General features: G+C 37.7%; 1 protein-coding gene and 1 long non-coding RNA gene across 2 annotated transcripts in view; both read right to left on the reverse strand.

Moving 5' to 3' along the window:
• hs2st1b (heparan sulfate 2-O-sulfotransferase 1b) overlaps window positions 1-21,833 on the reverse strand; it is a 163,096-nt gene that overhangs the window by 58,016 nt on the left and 83,247 nt on the right. The gene's annotated exons all lie outside the window — the stretch shown is intronic.
• Window positions 14,105-19,938, reverse strand: LOC141386277 (uncharacterized). Its single transcript, XR_012407965.1, has 2 exons — window positions 17,395-19,938; window positions 14,105-16,447 (listed from the first exon to the last, which is right to left on the reverse strand). It is a non-coding gene; the product is annotated as an uncharacterized lncRNA (long non-coding RNA).

Raw genomic sequence — 21,833 nt, forward strand, 5'->3', positions numbered from 1 at the left:
ATCATTTGAATAACTAAAATCTGCAAAAAAAAAAAAAAAACATATTTAATGTACAGTCTATGAATAGACAATTTACCAATTAACTCTGACATTAAGCCAATTTATATTATTTTGTTTGTTTGTTTTAATAATCATCTTTGAACACAAGGTCAACCAGGCAGTTACAGTAAGATAGATGTTAAATAATAAATAAAACATTCATATATCTATATCCGTATGCGTTCAACCAAGGACATTTTCTCTACATTTCTATTGCAGTGTAATGACAGAACAAAAGATATATTTTATTTTACCAAAAGCTTTTCACATAGTGGAGGGCTCTGAGTTTTTAGGCTAAGACAGAGCTCCTGCTCTCCTGGCCCGACTCATACTGCTGACTCAGGAAGCAGAGACTCTCTCTGGGCCTCCAAACTGCTGACAGCAAACTGGCCTAATTCTCTTCACACTATCAGTGTGTGTGTGTGCACTATTACCCTCTTCAGAGATTATTCGTTCCTTTCATGCACTTGTGGTGCAATAAGATTATACTACAGCTTTTTATGACACATACAACAACATTAAAATAACTAAAGCATATATTTACATTATTGGACACATTTCTCTTATACCCTGATATTATCAAAACCTATTGGTTAATAAAAGAGTTTTCATTGTGGGAATGTACTGTTCGAAGTAGTGTTGCCAATATTTCGATACATAGAAATAATGAAATATTTTAAATAATAGAGAAATTACTAACCTAAGTCACACATGACGTCTCACGGGTTCCCGGTTGCAAAAAAGACCGTTTGCAATAGCAGGTCGTGTTGTACGATAGGATGCCAAATTCGAAAAAAATTTAAATAGAAAACTTAACTTTTACTGTACACCACACTGCTTTACTGACATCTTTTCCTAAAAAGGAGCTGAATGGAGTGATGAAATAATTAAAAATGCTTGACTCTGCCGTTCATGCTATCATGCTGTATCAGGTAAGTTCACACTGTGCTGAATCATACATGTTACTCGTTTTTGTTTGCTGCAATGATTTCAGCAAATACAGTTAAATATGTTTAATTAAACTGCAGACGCTGATCGCTTAGAAAGAAATGTAAAAATGTAAGTTTACATACCCTGCCGTACAGGTGCAATTCAATATCAGAATGCAGTTGTTTGGCTTTTTGATGACTACCCAGGCCTTGTATAGTTCCATCTTTTTTCCTTGTCCTTGGCTAGGCAGAACCTCAGTTTTTAGCACTACATAGTGTTGAATCTGGTAATCATGGAACATTATTTCTTGCACATGACCACACAGAACACAACTGTTGTTTAATTTAGCCGAATCACTGTGCTTATCACTGGGTGACGAGCTGTTTTAATATGCTGAAAGCATGTAAATAATGTGTGTGTGTGTATATATATATATATATATATATATATATATATATATATATATATATATATATATATATATATATATATATATGTTATTAATATAACTTGTCTCTAATACAACAACAGACTCTGTACTGCATCAGATGTCATTCCCCATTACCACTTTTCCAGTAAACCCAGTGTGCTTTTGCTTTTCCAGCACCAAGCTGTGGTTAGTTACATCAAAAAAGTCATGCATCATTACCCATTACTTTGGTCAGGGTCAATGGGATACTTTCTGAGGTCAGATATAGTAATACAGGAGTGCCAGAAGGTTGTGTTTCATCGCCTGTGGTTTTTGCTTTATACAAGAATGATTGTATAGAAGAATTATAGCTTTTATAACTTTTATTATGTAATCACTATATAATTAGCCACTTTCAGAATATAGATTACTATTAAAATACACTGTTAAAACTATAGAAATACATTCAAGTGATGCAGAGGAAACATGCAGACATGCAGGGCCTTATAATTGAAGGCCTTTTGGCCTTAAAGCACAGCATGTAAGAAAATTCAGACAGAGCGTGTGCGATACATTTAGACAAATGTATGTACTGACCAAGACAAAAACAACCCTCACTAAAATAGCATACATATCATTTAAAAAGTATAGAAACAACATGATCATATGCAAACACATGATTGTAAGCAGATGCTATATGACCTTTAAGATATATAAAAACAGAAAAACATACAGCCATCAATTAAAAGCTAGGATCCTATTGGAGCCAGGAATAGGGTGATGTTACATCATATGTCATGATACCTATGGATAAGAAACTGTATATAAACTGTGGATTTTTGAACGATCAACCATCTCTGCTGTAACAATTAACTGCTTCAACTTACTTCTTCTTCTTTTTCAACCACAGCTCCTTTTTTGAAACTTAGATGTTTGTCGAGATCCAGCGCAACTTTCCGTTATAATTGCGGGAGCACACATTTTAATAATTACAGTATGAAATATGCTAATGACACTGCCATCTTAAGAATTTTACACAAAGACATGGACCTATCACAGTGAAATCGATCATTTCATTCAGTGGTGTGATAAGAACTTTCTTGTGTTAAACGTAAAAAAGACAAGAAATGGTCCTTGACCAAAGAAGTGTATCCGAACATACGCCTGTGATCATTAAAGACGCTGTGATACAGCAAGTTACATCTTGCAGATACCTGGGGTACTATATGGACAGTGTTTTTTTGTTAGAGAACACACACTGACAGCGTGTGCACACAAAAACAACAGAGGCTTTATTTTATTTTATTTTATTTTTTAAGAAGGCTGAGATTGTATGGGGTGGGTAGCAATATCTTGCTTGTTTTTTTTTTTTTTTTGAAAGTCTTATTTGTTATGGAATCACAGTCTGGTTTGGAAATCTGTGTTCAATTAAAAAATAAATTTGTTCATATTCAAAAAACAGCCACGAAAATCATAGGACTAAAACAATAGGAATAAAACAACTCTATATGATCAGGCAATTATGCGAAGAGCAATAAATATCAATGCAGATTCCAAACATCCTCTTATCAGCTGTTACCATCAGGAAAAAGACTGAGAATGCCAATGTGTAAGACCAATAGATTGAAGCTTTCGTTTGTTCCTACCTCGATAAAACTGATCAACTCTACCAAGAACAATGCAACTGCAGTATATTAGCACCTTTGTATGTTTCATATTTATATATTTATATATGGTCTTATATTGTAAACAATGCATGTTTGTTCTTAACTGTTTTGTTTGTTTTATTTATTTTATTGTCTGCTTGGAGCACTGTTGTAGCACCTTTTCACCCAAGACAAATTTCCTCTTGGGGACAATTAAAGTTTATCCTGTCCTATTTACTATGTGTGAAAAGTAATTGAATTACTCAACATGTTATTTTATTACGTAACTCAGTACCAGGGATGCACAATATTGTTCACCATCGATATCCCAATGTGTCCATCTGCAATAGTCACATCTCAAAGATATGCAATGTTAAGTTGACTTTGTAGTGTCATTTTTACATTTTACATTTGCAAAATCATAAAGCATACACTGTTTATCTGACTTTTACCTTTGCTTTGTTGCATTTATCTAAGTTTGTAGTTTGTTTATTACAAGTTATGCATGTTACACCCCCTTAAAGAATGATCCCAGTCAATCAAAATTAATAAATTTGGTAACACTATAGGGATTCATTCTCACTATTAACTGGTTGCTTAATAGCATGTACACTATTGAAACATTGGCTGCTTATTAGTACTTATAAAGTATGTGTTCTGTATGATCTTATTCTACATCCCTAATCACAATACCTAAACTACCTTAATAACTATTAATAAGGAGCAAATTAGGAGTTTATTGAAGCGAAAGTCAAAATGGTTTACTAAGAGCGAGAACTGAACCCTAAAAAGTGTGAATAAAAATGCTTTCCAAGTATATCATAGTATATTGCAATATACAGTACATAGCAAAAAAAAAAAAAAACAATATATATATCGTCATATTAGAATGATAAGGTTTGATGACATGATCATAGCAATGATCACAGCAATGATTGAGCTATTGACATACAGTATTCTTATTAAATGACGACAGTTGTTTACATTTTAAGACTTTTTACTTGAAATAAACAAATGTTACACACATACTGTTTGCTATGGAATCCAAAAATTTTAAAGCTCATTACCTCAAAATCATTCAGAACGCAGATAGGACCTTATAATTCCAAAGTGATGATATCACAATGTCAGATTTCTCCAATATTGTGCAGCCCTACTCAGTACTACTAAATATGCTTATACATCTCAGCACAGACAGTATAAATTAAACTGTTTCGATTGGTTTAAAATATAAAATCTCAAAAAATTTTGTATTATATTACTTTTATTTTTGTTCATATATTTTGTTCCACAAACTACCAACACTCAAAAAATATATAAATTTGCTGCTTGACCAAACAACTTATATAAAGTGAGCTGAAACATCACAATTTTTGAGATTTTTATGTGACAACTTGATAGTTTTATATTCAATCCACTTAAATTTGTAAAAAAAAAAAAAATAATAAATAAATAAATAAATAAATAAATAACTTAAAACAGTTTGTGTTAGGACAAAATGAAGTAATTGTTTGGAACCCAGCATGTTTTACAAGTGAGCGATGTGATGTTCATAATATGGTTATGTTTCTGGTCTGGATTATGTACAAACTAAACTTCAAAATAGAAGTACAACAACATTCAATTCTAACAAAAATCACCCTATATCAGAAGTTGCTTCTTTCATGACCTTGGCACTAACATACTTCGATTTAACCAAGAGCCTCCAATGTGTTACGATGCTATTAGAGAACACTCAAGTGTCACTTATTACCACTCATTATAAAAGTGGCAGAAATGCTCTAAGCACTCCATTAGTCTGATGATGAGCACTGGTTCATGAAATATGGCAGGTCAGTGTGCTGTGGGCTGTAGAAGTGGGCTAAAGAGGGGCACCCCTTCTGACTCTCTCAGACTCTTCTCATTCCATACTGGCTCTGACACACAAGATTGAGAGATCAATGAAGGGTGAAGGTGAAGAGAGGCTGTGGATGATGTGGAGATGATGATGGAGGCATGCATCTCTTCAGGCCAGCAGGTTGCTAGAACCACTGGGACTAATTAGGAAGGTGGCCTTTAACTCCCGCTGCTAGAAGCAACCTGACATCCTCCCAGTTTATTATTAAGCCAAAGCCATGATCGTTTCTTCATTTCTCTGTCTCTCGTTAATGTAAAACAAACAACATGAAAGAGCAGTATAAGAGGTCGTTCACACAGAACACATTTTTTCTTTCCAATGTGCTACTTTTGTATTGTTTTTTAAGGTAAACAAGTACTTGACAGACATGTGTAAAAGCACCGCACATATGAGCGCCATGTTTTTTGATGTACCAGTTCTAGAGGAGTAGACCAATGAGAAGAACTCTGCATGCTTTACTAAAATGATTTTTAAAGGGCACCTATGGTGAAAAATCTACTTTTCAAACAGTTTGGACAGACATGTGTGTATATATAGTGTATAGACCGTCATGTTGGGGTAAAACAAACACACCCAGTCCTTTTTTCTTTTTTTTTTTTTCAATTTAACAACATGAAAACGTGGACCAATTGGAGCGGTTTTCAGACCGACTGCAACTTGACGTAGGAGTGTGGTCCCCCTGCCCACCGAATAGATTGACAGCTTCGCGTAGCATGTTCCGGTAGTCAAGTGTATAATTATGTCAACAAGACCAGATGTGCACAAAGCAACCGGGAATAAAAAGTCTGTTCAGTTCATTAGGATCATCCATCATCATCAAATGTGATCAAGAGTAAGTTTCACATGTTTAAAATGTTTTAAAACAGCGCATGTGTGTAATGAAGTACAGCAATTTACTTCAGCTTTACTTCATCAGTACACCCGCGTGTCAGAACAATTATGAAAGAAGACGCTTCAATCACGGTTTTTGGACGTTAAATCAGGTTTATTTTTTACATTAACATAACAGATATCCATACAGCAGAGGAGATTAGCCTGTTTCCTGACAGATTTGCGTGCAAAAACAGTGCTAAGCTAAGCGCGCTCTGTCTGTGTGTGTGTGTGTGTGTGTGTTTCTCCTGCGGTGTGTGCGCGCCAAGCAGCAGCCTCCCGCTCTCCCTCGGGAGGCCAATACGGAAGTAACTGAAACTGCTATTCATTGAAAATCCGCTAGTCCTGGCGCCATAATAAAGCAAATTTCAGTTGAGCCCACTGTTAGAACGGCCAACTGTACAGCAGAAAAACGATTTTTGTTCATAAAGCTAATATTACCCTTCATGACAACTGTGAAGGGGGTGAATTTTTTTATAACTCATCAGTTTCCTTTATATTAGGTTATACTAAGTTTGCATAATTAAGAGCATGGCCACTTGATTGACAGCTAGGTCTCGCTGTCGCTGTCACTTCACCTCAGCTGACTCCTGCAGATTAGCAGATGATTTCGGCATATTCATCATATTTTTGGGTTGTTTTATGTGGCTTTACACAGTCAGTTGCCTTTTGGGATTATTGCCTACAATTATCAGATGATATGGGATGCTGTGTGCACTTAATTGTGCTCACAAACCATTCACGTGGCCTCCGTTTACCATGTGAGTAAAGTTATATACTTAAATACCATCTCTATAAATGCATTTGTTTTATTTAAGATCATTTAACATGTATAATGTTCTTTAGTGCTGTAATGCACTGCAGAATCTGACAGATTGATTAGATGCGGACTGTAGAACAGTCATCTAAAGTGTTATCATACAGTGTTATGCTAGATTTCCTCAATAGTCTTGCATTTACTAACACAGACTATATATGAAGTGTTTGGAAGTAATTTGTGTTTTCCTCCTGTAGGAAAACATCATAAGAAAAATGTTTAGTGGCTCAATGCATTACAGCAGTGTTTATAAAAGTCTAAACACTTTATTTATATAGTGTACAGCCAAGCACATGTGGTCAGAATACAAACGAGTCGCAGGTGATAAAGTATTAAGCGTTTTCCCAAAATAAAGTGTGTCTAAGCCAGGTCCAAGCAAAATGCCAGCAGTGTCTGTAGCTCCGCTCACTCTCCGCCTCTTTGCCCTTGTCTGGCATCCTGCCGTGAGTGTGATGACGCGCGAACAAAATGGCGACGGTTGGCCGTGCCTACTTGTGGCTTCTTTTGCGCACCTCAGAAACCTATGGGGGACGTCACGGATACTACATCCATATATTTTACAGTCTATGGTGGACGCGTGAACTTTGTAACGATATTACGTGTCACTCATCAATGCAACTGCACAACAAATACTCATTGGTAAAGTTCTTACTGTAGTATTTCTAACAAACGCTGCATGAGACCTTCTTCCTTTAAGTCTATCTGTTGTCTGACCAACCAAGGGAGGAGATTTAAGGCACGCTGACAGGCACGTAGAAACAGTAGGCGAGAAGACTCGCCTTAAAGGAGCAGTACGACAAAACGACCCCCTGATGGAAACATGTTTAAAACAGGATCTAGTAAAAGGTATAATAAAAAATGTGATGGGTGTTTTGAGCTGAAACTTTACATACACATTCTAGAGATGCAAAAGACCTGTATTAAATTTGAAAAAAGGGGTAACCTAGGTGCCCTTTAATCTAGTTTTGAACTGAGAAAGTTTGTCTGAGCCTTGGACAGTATCAGGAAGGCTATTCCAAAGTTTAGGAGCCATAAATGAGAAGGCTTGACCTCCTTTAGTATACTTTGCTGTTCTGGTAGTACCAGAATATCATCTTTTCATTTCATGTTTAAATACACTATGAACAGCAGCTATGCTAATTATTTTCTTTATTATTTATTTCCACCTAGGGACACTGATCCTGAGGTCCCTAGAAATTATGCAGTGCCATTAATGCAATGGACCTGTGAAGAAATAATACCAAGGTATCATTTCTTCATTATTCATAATCCGGGACCAGGCCGTATCCTAAGCAGCTGTTCTGGTGGTCATGGAGGAGTGGAGACCATGAGACTGATCCCTGTATGACCCCAGTGACAGACAAGTCCTTACATTGATCCTGAAGGGCCAGTCTGTACACCAGCCGGTGACCACTCCCACCTGCATTTTCTCCACAATGGACATCCAGCGTTCTCCAGCCTCCAACGCCTAGACTGCAGCTTTGCACAAGACTATAGTCATTGAACAAATGGTCGTGCCCAACTGAGCCTGGTTTCTCTCAACGTTTTTCAATCCTTCACTTTCGCCAATTGATGAAGTTTTTTGCTCGCCACTGGCTTGCATGGTTCGGGACTAGTGGAGCTGCACACCGATGGATATGCTCTTCAGTGTTTGAACTCTCAGCAGTGGATATTAAATCACACTAAACTGAACTTCAACACTAAAAACTAGACTGACATTTTACTGTTTTACATTTTACAATTTACTATAATCTTCTATGTGAGGCTGCTTTGACACAATCTACATTGTAAAAGCACTAAAGAAATAAAGATGAATTGAAAAATATTAATTATCCATAATCCTGGACCAGGCCATATCCCGAGCTGATGCTGTGGCGGTCATGGAAGAGTGGAGAGTATGAGACTAATTCCTGAATAACCACAGTAACAGACGAGTCTTCGCATTGATCCCCAGGGCCACCCTGAACACCTACTCACACCTGCAGTTCTCCAGCCTCCGGCGCCTAGACTGCAGCTCTGCACCAGAAGCTTGGCCTGAGGAGAAATGGTCCTGCACAACAGATCCTGGTTTCTCTCAAGGTTTTTTTTTCCTATTCACTTTTGTCAATTGGTGCTCACCGTTGTGGCCACTGGCTTGCTTGGATTGGTACTTGTGGAGCAGCGCATCAATGGATTTGGTCTTCAGTGTTTGGACTTTCAGCAGTGAAATTTAAACCACAATGAACTGAACTAAACCTCGACTCTGAAGACTGGACTGATACGGTTTCCTGGAACTTCTATATTAAGCTGCCTTGATACAATCTACATTGTAAAAGCGCTAAAGAAATAAACATAAATTTAATTGAATTGAACTATGAGGTGTGACAACCATTGCAAGTTTCAGTTTGCAGGCACTGCTGTGTCCGGATACACTTGTGCTTTTTTTTTTTTTTTTTTTTTTTAAACCGGTCCAAAGCATTGTATTATTTTTAGAAGCAAAGACATTTTTGTTGTGAATGAACCCGAACTCATTTGTAACATAGGGCTGGGCGAATTACTCATACTGTAGTAATTTTTATATGCTTTTTGTCAGTGAAACCAAATCTAGTAATCCTTCAGCACATGCAATTAGATGGAGCAGAGTTTACTACATAAAGGCATAGTACACCGATAAGCCATCAAAAAAATTGGTTTAAATTTTAATTCTGTTTAATCGGTCGATACAAAATCGTTCTGCAATAGTTTAAGCTGCATGTGAAAATAAAACACATTAACATTAAAGGTGTGAACCTACACTGCCCTCACAGTTCGGTTCGGTTTGGTTACAATTATCATGCCTATGATTCGGTTCCACTATGTTTTACAGTTTTACATTTCCTGGGTTTCTTGATGTGTATTGGACAGTTTTGTGGGTTTCTATAAAGTTTCTGTGATTTGTTTACCACAAATCACAATGTGCTTTTTTGAGAAAATGTGCATGACAATTGCAGCTTTCTCAATCGCGTTTGTGATTTCAACGCAATGAATCGGCCAGAACTAATGTAACAGTATCGGTATATGTCCCAAACTGTCATGGTAAGGTGCCCAGAAATGAATACAGTCAGTCTATATATACCAGTCTCTGGAGTTAAGCAGAAAAAGACCACAGTAAAATTTACACTGTCCATGTATTATTATCTAAAAACGTAAGATGTACCATTCTGGAATGGTTCAAATAAAAAAAAAAAAAAAAACATGCAGTAAAATAAAACAGTTCTTATGCCAACATCACAATGCATCATACCTTAAAAGTTCATCTGATTGGTCCACTGCCTTGGAACTGACATTAATGAGCACCGCTGCATGTTAAAGTTGAAATTCTTTTAATTGCAAGACACAGAGTCCTAAAGAGGTGTTCACTTATTACGTTCAAAACTGCATGGAAAACTTGATGCATGCCACAAGAACTACCACAATAGAACTGCTCCTATCCACTGCACCCGCTGTTGCATTAATAACAAGTGGATCCCCATACTAGTTTTGAAGCTTATTGAATTTGAAATTTTATGCACAATTATTGGGCTTAATCTTTAAACGTTTTATACGCAGTCTCCTAATTATTTATGTTATGGGCCTAATAGTTTATTTTCAATTTATCTATTTACTTGTACATTTGCATAATAAAACTATCTGTTTAGTTCTGTAGCTATTGTGACAAAAATACATCTGCCTTTTTTTTTTTTTTTTTTACAGAAAAAAAGCAAGCACTTAATAATTTATATATTTTGCTTATTCATGTTGTACCAGACCGATATCAAACCATGACCCCAAAACCAAGGTACTGTATACCGAACTGTGATTTCTTTGTACCATTACACCCCTTCTACATACCTATTTTGAGTGCTAATTTCCTTTAACATCTGCGGATCAAAGCTCTGATACTGCAGCTATTAGATATGAAAAACACCTCTCTGAATGAGCACCTCATTATTACCAGTTTTACATGGCCACATCCTCTGTGAGAACGCCTGAGGCTCTTTGATTTCAGACCAACGCTGAGATATCCAAACTCTTGTCCTGATTAATAAGCAGGCATAAGATCATGTTCAGCTCCACGTAGTTTCCACCCATCAAACAAAGATGTTTTTGCTATACAGTATATTATGAAAACGTTAAAAATGGCTGCACATACAGTACAGTACAAAAACTACCACCATAGTGCTAGGTTGTTAGTCTTTGTATTGCTAGGATGTTTTGGGTGGATGTTAGACTGTTTGTAGGTGGTTTCTTACTGGTCTAAGTAGAGATGTTCTGATACCCCTTTCCTTTTCCTGATACAAATTCATATACCTGTGCTCGAGTATAAAACAATGCCAAGTACTGATCCAGTACATGAGTGTGCATTTGTATACATCTAGCACTATATGAATTGATATAATTATTTTAGTTTATAATGTGCTTCAGACATATTCCTTAATAAAACATGAAGAAATGCATACAGTACAGTGGACTATTTTTATACTCTGACATACATCTAACAAACAATAATAATATTAACTGTTCTTCACTGAAAAACAACATTTAATGTAGCTGTAAATATAATGCTCACTCACCTACTAACTATCCTTCAGCTTTGTCCCTAATTTATCTGGGGTTGCCACAGCAGAATGAACCTTTGACATATCTTTTATGGAGCACATGCCCTTCCAGCCACAAAACCAGCACTAATAATACATTAAATCATGAAGCCCAAGTGCTGGGAAACACCCATACACTTTTTTCATTTGCACGCAAACACACACACACACACACAGCACTACACTATGGCCAATTCAGTTTATACAAATCACTTATACAGCATATGTTTGGACTGTGGGGGAAACCAGAGCACCCAGAGGGACACTCTACATGAAAACTGGAGGAACTTGCAACCTTCTTGATGCAAGGTAACAGTGCTAACCACTGAGCCAGTGTGCCGCCCCAAATGTATGTGAACTGAAAACGGCATTTTTAGTTTTAGACTGTGTGTGATAGTAACTGGTCACCAAAAACAATAAACTCGATAATTTTGTGCTATCTTTATCGCTCATTTGCTGTCTTTTGAAAACTTGTTGATTCTGGCATGGTTCATACTTTAGTGCACTAGCCTTAAAGGTGCAGTAAGTGATCTTCCACAATACTAACAGCTTAGAATAAATCTCTAAAATCACAGTCCATTCCCTGCTGTCTAGAGCCACGCCTCCTGAAACACGAGCACCGTAAGCCAGTTTCACCTTCATGTGCATTTAAGCAGCGGTCAGAAAAGAATATTAAATGCAACACAGAGGAACATAAAAAAACATACTGCCAGCTAACGCTTCGGAAGTGTTTTTGAGGAACAGAAAAAGTATGCAGAAGAAGGCACCGTGGGTCACACCAATCACTCGACACAGAAGTATAAATCAGCCTTAACTAATAACTAGGGATGCACGATATATCATTATCGGCAGATAAATGCTATTTTTAAGATTATCGTTATCGATCCGATGTCTAAATTAGGCCGATATCTTTAAGCCGATAAAATACGTAATTGTACAGTCCTGCCTGCTGCGCACGCATGGGCGGAACATGTTCAGACTTGCCCAGTGCACCATGATGGAGCTATCCTCACACTGTTTGTTCCTTCAAAGTCTGTCCTTTCTTCATGTGGTATTGCTGTGCTTTGCTTTAAATAAAAAAAAAAAATATATATATATATATATATATATATATATATATATATATATATATACATACATATGAAAGCCTTTCCTTCTCTGTCTCTTGTATTATTAGAGATAGCAGGGGAGATTCACTTATTACTCCAGGGCCGAATAATAGTTTGACACATGTAACTTGGCCTAATCACCAAAGCGGGAACATCACTGAAAACCGCTCCTCTTTTCTTTCTCTCCCTCTTCGCTTCACGCACACATACACACACACTCCAAACTGCACACCCTGCAAACGTGCTAAACAAAAACTTGATGCGAGGTTTTTAATCTAATATGATTATTTGTTATTATCAACGTGTTGCTTGCCATGTGTTGTTGATGTAAGACTGTTTTCAGTTTGATCGGAATATTCATAGATTATAACGAGCGCGCGTGGGCTGTCACCCCACGCGCACACATATCTGACAGCCTTGAGCCTTCAGGGATCAACAGGGGAGAGCCTAGGTGCACCGGTCACTGAATTTAACGTGTGAATCCAGATATTCTGCTTTGTGTTTGTCAAAGTTATCTGAGCTCAACGTTCAGGTTTGTATCAAAATCTGACTTTGAGGCGCCCCTCACAGCGGTTTATCATAAACTCTTCATAGATCTTTTTTTTTTAATAATACATTCTGTATCTAGCTTTTCACATGTACAGTGGCTCTGAACTGTCAAAACGCCTCTAAAAAAGGCTTTTACAGACATTACATATTTGTTTATATGTACATTACTATAACACGTTTTATTCAAGAACACTTGAGCTGATTTCAGTCCTTGGCTCTTTCATTTTCATCTTATTTAAAATATATTTATCTTGCTTGTTGATTAAATCCCATTTTGTTATTTAACCTATTAATGCAATACTTATGCAACACTCAAGTTGCATGTTAATTTGCTATGAAGAAAATAATATATATATATATATATATATATATATATATATATATATATATATATATATATATATATATATATATATATATATATATATATATATATTGGCATGCTGATTTATGTGAAATGGTGAATATAGGTCTATATAATCACCATGCACTTTTGAAATTATAGCTTTTTTGCTTTGAGTATAGACTATTCAGTTCATAAGAGCAGTTCAACCTATTATGAAGTTTGCTGTATAAAAAATATACCATTTTGAAATATTTATAATTATCGGCCTATATATATCAGCGATCGGCCTCCAAGTCTAAGGAATTATCGGTTATCAGTATCGGCCAAAAAATCCATATCGGTGCATCCCAAGTAATAACCTACCACAGGTCTTTATATCTTCAGACTTAAACTTGCACTCAGTAGCCAAGTTATTATGCAAATACCTCTTTAGCCAACAACATGAGAGCAGCAGTGCATTTAGGCATATAAACATGGTCAAGATGACAATCTGCTGAAAAATAAATGGAGCATCATAATGGGGAAAAAAAAGACCTATTGTGACATGAGTATTGTTGGTGCCAACTATTCATTATATCGAAGATCTGCAAAAGAGCATATCTGAGTGTACATCCTAAACTCTGACAGTACAACAACAGCAGCAGAAGATCAAAGGCATGTCAGCAACAAGAAACTAAGGCTGTAATTGGCACCTGCTCAGACAAGATTGGAAAAAAGTTGCTAAAAGAGTCTTGATTTAAGCTTTGAAATTTGAATGGTAGGGTCAAAATCGGATAGTGTAATGGTGATATTTCCCACTCTTTTCGGTCTCTTAAGCGGATTTTCCACTGCACGAAATGAGGCAGTTCAGTGCTGCTCACCTTTGGAGGATTTTCCTCTGCTTTCTCTACATGTTACCTGTTTTTTTTTTTTTTTTTTTTACCACAACGTGTGATTGAAGTTTCAATTGAGTCATACCTTTACCAAAAAAAGTTGTAGCGAGTGTGATGTAATGATACCATTACTGTTTTGCTCTGTTGCTTTAATTAGAGGGGTATTGGGAAAAGCGGAAGTGCATGGTGAGTTCATGATGCAGGCAAGTTAAGAAAATAAACGTGTGTGTGTTCCAAGTAACTGACTGCTCTCTGTCATTTTACATGGTGTCAGAAGTGATGAACAATGGCAAAATTTAATTCCCCTGCGAGTTTTTCTTTTGACAAGCCGAAGGAATGGATGGATTGGAGACAGAGATTTCAGAGATTTCGCACAGCTACTAAATTAGATAAGGAGGATGGAGACGTGCAAGTAAGTTGTCTCATATATGCTATGGAAAGCAAGGCAGAGAACATTTATAAGTCGTTCATTTTTGCCGAAGATAGACATAAAAACGACTTTGACATTGTGCTGGAAATGTTTGACAGATACTTTTTTTCCGAGGAGGAACGTCATTCACGAGCGCGCGCACTTCCATCATAGGGTGCAACAACCCGGCGAAAAAGCAGAAGGGTTTATAAGAGCACTGTACGAGCTGTCTGAACACTGAGAATTCGGCGCTATGCAAGACGAAAATATCCGCATAGTAGTCGGCATTATTGATAAAGAATTGTCTCGCAGGCTGCAATTGATTACAGATCCCACAATGGCACAGACAATTCAAACCGTACGGCAATCTGAGAAAGTGGCCACTCAAGTCAGTATGCAAGGGAAGACAGTGGGTGCAGTCAGAGCATTTGTCAGCACAAATAAAGAAGCTGTGAAAAGACAACATTAAAATAAAGACAAAACTGGAACAGACAGTCATGCAAAGTGTGGAAAATGTGGATGTGCTCAGCATGCACGTGATGAGCGCTGCCCTGCAAGGAAAGGAAAATGCCATAAATGCCAAAAAATGGGGCACTGGGCAAGTGTATGTCGAAACAAAAGTCAGTCAGAGAAGTCACTGAAAGTGCTGATCAACATATGTATTTTTAGGCTCTGTTTACAATGGAAAGGAACATCTGTGCTGGTGAAGAGATAACTTACAATTATGGTGATTCGGAGTGGCCATGGCGATGCTCGACTCCTAGTAAGGTTGAACCACCCCCTCTTGAAATCAACACAATCTCCCATTCAGAAATCAGAGAGACAGAGAGTTGTAGTGAGATTGAATCTTCACCTCTTGAAATCAAAACATACTCCCTGTTAGAAGTCAAAGATGTAGACATGCTGACAGTTGTTTGTGATCAGTCAGTGTCAGTGGACTCCAGTGTTTCTGCAGCCTCTGTAGAACTGGAAAAGGTGACTCCAAAGATATACCATTTACCATCGGAGGATCTAGACTGTGTGGACAAGATGTCACCTGACAAAGAGCATGTATTAAATGAGAAGCAGAAGTATTGTGCCCCTGCTGAAGGAGTTAAAGAGGTCTGCAATCATATTGTGGTCCCTTCAGCAATTTCAAGTATGGACACATGTGCTGAATGTGTGGGGCCTGTAGCAGCACTGAAGTAGCTTGGCCTAAAATGTCAATTGTGCTCCAGTTTTTGGCACAAGTCCTGCGATTTAAAGCTTCATGAATGGGATGAAAAACAGTCATTGCGGGAAGTAAGTTCAGATGAAGATGAGTGGAAACCTGTAGCATACTGTTTTCGACAACTCACTGAACCAGAAACACGGTATGCACAGATCGAGAAAGAATGTTTAGCTTGTGTTTGGGCTTGTGAGAAGTTTGAAAAATACTTGTGATCCGTCACCAGTTTGAAGTCTTCTAAGCCACACAAGCCACTGGTTCCTTTCATTAATAATCAGAGTCTTGACAATGTCCCTGTCCGATGTCAGAGACTTTTGATGTGCCTTATGAGATTCAAGCCCATAGCCAAGTATGCAACAGGCAAGACACTTGTGGAAGCAGATACATTGTCCAGAGCACCACAAACCAGCATTACTGAGGAGACGACAACACATACTGATGTGGAGTGCTATGTGGCTTCGGTGTTGCATGGCATACCAGCAACGCCCAGTAGAATGGACTGCATTAGAGCTGCGACTGCAGCTGATGGTGAGCTGCAAGCTGTAATCAAGCTGATCAGAGCCGGATGGCCACAGCATATTAGTCATATTCCTGTGGAAGCCAGGGAATACATGGCTGCAAAAGCAGAGCTTTCGGAGTATAAGGGCTTGGTGATTAAGAGAAGGAGAATTGTAGTGCCAAGAGTGATGAGGAAAGAGATCCTAGAAAAGGTTCACTGATTGCAGTTGATCTCTGTGAGTATAAGAAATTACCTAACCAACCTTCTGTCTCGCTACGAACCAACTCGCTCTTTAAGATTTCTAAATTCAGGGCTTCTGGTAGTACCTAGAATAGCAAAATCAAGTAAAAGAGGTCGAGCCTTCTCTTTCATGGCTCCTAAACTCTGGAATAGCCTTCCTGATAACGTCCGAGGCTCAGACACACTCTCCCAGTTCAAAACTAGATTAAAGACCTATCTGATTAGTAAAGCATACACTCAATGCATCACCTAGCGGGTTCCACACTGGCTTCTGCATCTTGCTTATATACACGATGAACAGCAGCTACGCTAATTATTTTCTTTATTCTCTATTTTCACCTGGGGATACTCATCCCGAGGTCCTCAGATTATGCGGAGTCACTGATTGGATCCAAGACCAGCAACGTGATAATCCCAAGGATTCCATATCCGGGACCAGGCCATATCCTGAGTTGCTGCTGCGCTGATGTTCGTGGGGAGTGGAGAACATGAGTCTGATTCCAGCGACGCTCCAGGGACAGACGAGTCTTCATTGAAGCCATCTTCCAGCATAAACCACGGCAAGTTCTGCACAAGACTTTTGGCCAGCGGAGAAATTAAAATGGTCGTGCCCAACTGAGTCTGGTTCTCTTAAGGTTTTTTTTTTCTTCACTCCCATCAGGTGAAGTTTTTTTTCCCTCTCCGCTGTCGCCACTGCCTCGCATGGTTCAGGATTGGTAGAGCTACGCATCGATGAATTGGCTCTTCAGTGTTTGAACTCTCAGTAATGATTAAATCACACTGAACTGAGCTAAACTGAACTGAACTGAACTTAAACACTAAAACCTGAACCACACTGTTCCAGTTACTGAACCACACTGTTCCAGTTACTATGACCATTTATGTGAAGCTGCTTTGACACAATCTACATTGTAAAAGCGCTATACAAATAAAGCTGAATTGAATTGAATTGAAAATTACATTATTTAATTGTATCAGACTACTACTCCAGATTTCTTGAGATATTGCACTTACCTTCCACAACCACATTGTGTGTAACCCAGAAGTTAAAAGCTGTTTTTGCCAGATTTGGCATTCCAGATGAGGTGGTGAGTGACAATGGCCCTCAGTTTTCAAGTGCAGAATTCCAGGAGTTAGCCAATAAGCTAGATTTTAGACACATCACATCAAGCCCTCATCACCCCCAAGGAAATGGCCATGCGGAACGAGCAGTGCAAATAGCAGAAAGGATCTTGAAGCAGTCAGACCCTCTTTTAGCCCTTATGTGCTATCGTTCAATGCCCTGTGTTACTACAGGAGTAAGCCCAGCCGAGCTTCTAATGGGGAGTAAAATCAGAACCACTCTACCTACCCTAGAGAGAAACCTACTACCTAGACCAGGAGGAGGACTGTTTTACAGAGAGACAAAAGAGAGAAAGACAGGAAAGCTTATTACTACAATCGACGCAATGGAGCTAAGCACCTGTCAACACTGAGACCTGGTGATGTGGTCCTTACAAAGCTGGACAATGAGAAAACCCGGACGTCACCTGCAGTGGTAAAGTCAGGAAGCTCCACTCCACGTTCTTACATCATCCAGACAGAACAAGGGGAGGTAATGAGACGGAATCGACGACACCTTCAAGTGGTTCCTCAAACAACACAATCACACTCACAACAAACAAAAGGTACTGTTGACATTCCATCTACACCTACAAACACTGCAGAGACTGAACAATCTCACATTACTGAGGGAAAATGCTAAAGCCCAAAACAGGAAATGGTCTTAACCAGGTCTGGCAGAGTGAGCAAACCTGTTGCTAGGCTCAACCTGTAGAGTAAATAATGAAACCACGATGACTCAATAACCATTTTATGCAAAGCATATGGGTAGTTACCCTGAGGATAAAAATATCTGTTCTGTATTCATTAATATTGATTTTTTTTTGTGTTGTTATAAGATATTTCCCAGCAAGGTATATTTAGCTGTCAGTTGTGTTGGATAAATATGGGCTGTTAATGGGGTTTAACTAAAAAGGGGAGAAAAATGCAGACTTTATTCTGTTTGAAAAAAGAATAAGAAAATAAACATCACACAGAAGAAAATAAACGTCTGTGTGCTCCAAGCAACTGACTGCTCTTGGTCATTTTACAGCGAGTGGATACAGTGAGAGCTGAATGGACTACCTGAAAAAGTTTTTTTTCAGGAGGTTTTTTTTTTTTTTTTTTTTTTTTTCCCTAATCCACAGTCTCTCACTCTTAATATTGTTGCTGACCATGTAAATCCATTGAACTGGTTCCTTGAACAAGACAATGAGTTTAGTACACTCAATTGGCATTCATAATCATCAGATCTCAATCTAGTACAGTACCTTTGGCATGAGATGGAACAGGAGATTGACATAATAGATATGCAGCAGCCAAATCTGCAGCAATCCTTCAATGCTATTTTATTAGTAAAGAGCTCAATCTCTGTGGCATCTTTCCAACACCTTGCTGAACCTTTGAGTCAAAAACAGGAAGTAAAAGTGGCTTCAGACTAGTGTCAAAAGTATCGAGTTCAGTACCAATTAGTACTGAAATTTTAAAAACCTCCACTCTAACATTTGGGGGGATACTTAAACACAGCTGGTTGACCATTATGTATATGTGATCAACAGAAATGACTTTAACTGCCCACAAACAGTGCTCAAGTGGGAGATGGAAGTTTTAAAAGTTTCAGTACCAATTGGTACCGAAATTCCGTACCGAGTGGTACAGTATGGACCATCTTTATCAGACTTGCATTTCCACCTATGGTAATTTTTTGACATAGGTAGGCGTGGTCTACAACAAAAAGTTTCAGTCAACGTCATTCGCGCCTAAGAAAATGTCAAGTTAAAGCTGTGCAGGTCGTTCACAGATCAGATGAAAAGCACTTCTCTCAAAACAGATGCTTTATACACAAATAATAGTGTATAAATGTTCATTACTTACCTTTCTATGAACATATAATGATGATAATAGTTAACCATGGCAGTTTGTTCATGCTTTAGGTTGCTGAAAGAATCATTTGCTCCTTTGTTTTTTCAGGCTTCTCGTTTTTTTTTTTTTTGTGCTTCTCTCTATATCAGCTCAAGAAGTTTGTTATTTCAAATACAGATGCATGGTGATCACACGAGATAGTGAAACTGCTCGCAATTTAGATGGCCTTCTAAACAACTACGGGGCACAGTTTAATCAACTATGAAGCACAGTCTTCTTCTTGGCTTTGTGGCTGTTCTTCAAGACGATGACAAGGTTTGTTTAAGCTTGGGTTGACCATGGCTCCCTATTATATGTATATATTATCCCGGTGTGATGTCTCTGCTGTATATTTAAAAATGGTGGTTCCTTTGTTTTCATTCTCCTCAATAGTGTTCAGCTGCGCGCCTGCTTCGCCTTTTGGTACCCTTTTGTTGTGCTAGGTACCCTTTCTAAAGGGTACCCAAAAAGTGATACAGTACAGTCACTTTTTGGTACCTTTTGACAGTGGAAGTTGCCATAAAAGCGTACCAAACCAAACTGAACCATACCATACAGTGAAACAGGCCAAAATAGTGTCCAACAATTGTATGATTCAGGAATCAGGATCTTTTTCATATTAACCCATTTAAGTTTTTAGCCCACCAGATGAAAATCTGGATTACACAACATCTAAAAACCTTTCTTCCGTAAATTGCATAATTTCTGGTGTGTGTGATGTTTTTTTTGTACCAAAATCTAATAGTCAGGTTAAAATGTATACCTATAACTTGGACATACAAAAGAAATACAAAAAAATAAAAATCAATGCAGTTTGTTGATTTATTTATTGTTTTGTGATTTGTAAGTTTCCTTTTTGTGATTGAAAAGTTAATTTTCAGTTAGAGATCAGTTTAAAAGGTCAATACTATTATGCAAGATGCATACATAATGCAGCCTTTTCATCAATAGTTTCATCACTTGACCATTTTGAAGCTATATGTCAATGTGTAGGGCAAGGTACTAACAGATGTCTGAGACTGGATTCATAATATGATTATATTGTCCAAGTAAGACGCTTTCAGAACATGCTCTGGGTGTTCAAAACGCATTAAACCACTGGAGATGTTGTACAGCATTTAAAGGCCAGCATGTTTTCTAAGCCACCAGCACAGGCAATTTCAGACCTCTCAACAAACTAATTAAAAAGGCCAGTCTGTTATCAGCCTCACGCGGGACTCTCTGGAGGCAGTGGCAGAAAGAGGATTGGAGTCCGTCATTAATAATTTTGCACATCCTTTCCATAATTCTCCACCCTTGAGCAACTCCAGCCACAGGTTTATTCTGCCAAAAGAAATATGACTGGAAATTTATACCACCAAACAACTCCACATCCTTCACCAGTCAGAGATGTTCTATCTGTCACTTTGTTGTAATAATGTATTTACATTATAATCGTTTTGTTTGTTTTATTTATTTAGGCCAAGTAGTCATCTAACAAATCAACAATTATTTATGTACACATTTTGTTTAATTTTCACTGTCAACTTTATGTCAGTATCCATATTTATTATAAACCGGTATTATTAGCGTTTTATTAGCTATTTGTTGCAAATGTCTGTTTTTGCTGAATGTCACTTGCTGCAGATTTGTCAGACATCCATGATGCCAATCTCCCATTCTATTACATCCCAAATGTGCTCTATTAAATTGAGTTCTGGTAACTGTGGCCATTTGAGTACAGTGAACTCTTGTTTATGTTTAAGAAACCAGTCTTTGATGAGTCATGCTTTATGACATAGTACGTTATCCTGCTGGAAGTAGATATCAGAAGATGGGTACATGGTGGTCATAAAGGAATGGACATGGTCATCAACAATACGATATGCTGTGGGGTTGACAAGATGCTCAATTGGTACTTATGGGCCCAAAGTGTGCCAAAAAAGTAGTAGAGTAGAGAAAAAAAAATTCACACAAATGGTGAGTCAAGAGTTTGGATTTTACAATACATAATGACAAACCAATTTGCTGTTGGTCAATCACTTTCTATGAGTAGTGTGATACCTTCCACTATTCCACTCTCCCCTCTGATGAACTTTTACACTTTTTGATTTGACGTTTTCCTGTAGCTTTGATGAAATCCTCACCTTGGAATTATAATGTTCTATCTGCGTTCTGAATGATTTTGAGATATTGAGCGTTAAAGTTTTTACACTCCATAGCAAACAGTATGGGTGTAACATTTTTTTTTTTTTTTTATAAAAACGTCTTAAAATATAAACAACTTAAAAAAAACAAGCCATAATTTAAATAAGTTGTCATTTAATAAGAATATGTCAACTCAATTTTGACAAAAATGTCAGATAGAACCTTATAATTCTAAGGTGACAAAATGTACTGTGTGTGGCAGTGAATATGTTGCAGAAACTCTTTAAAAA

The sequence above is a fragment of the Danio rerio genome, chromosome 6 (assembly GCF_049306965.1).
Source record: "Danio rerio strain Tuebingen ecotype United States chromosome 6, GRCz12tu, whole genome shotgun sequence".
In the NCBI taxonomy this organism is placed as follows: domain Eukaryota; kingdom Metazoa; phylum Chordata; class Actinopteri; order Cypriniformes; family Danionidae; genus Danio; species Danio rerio.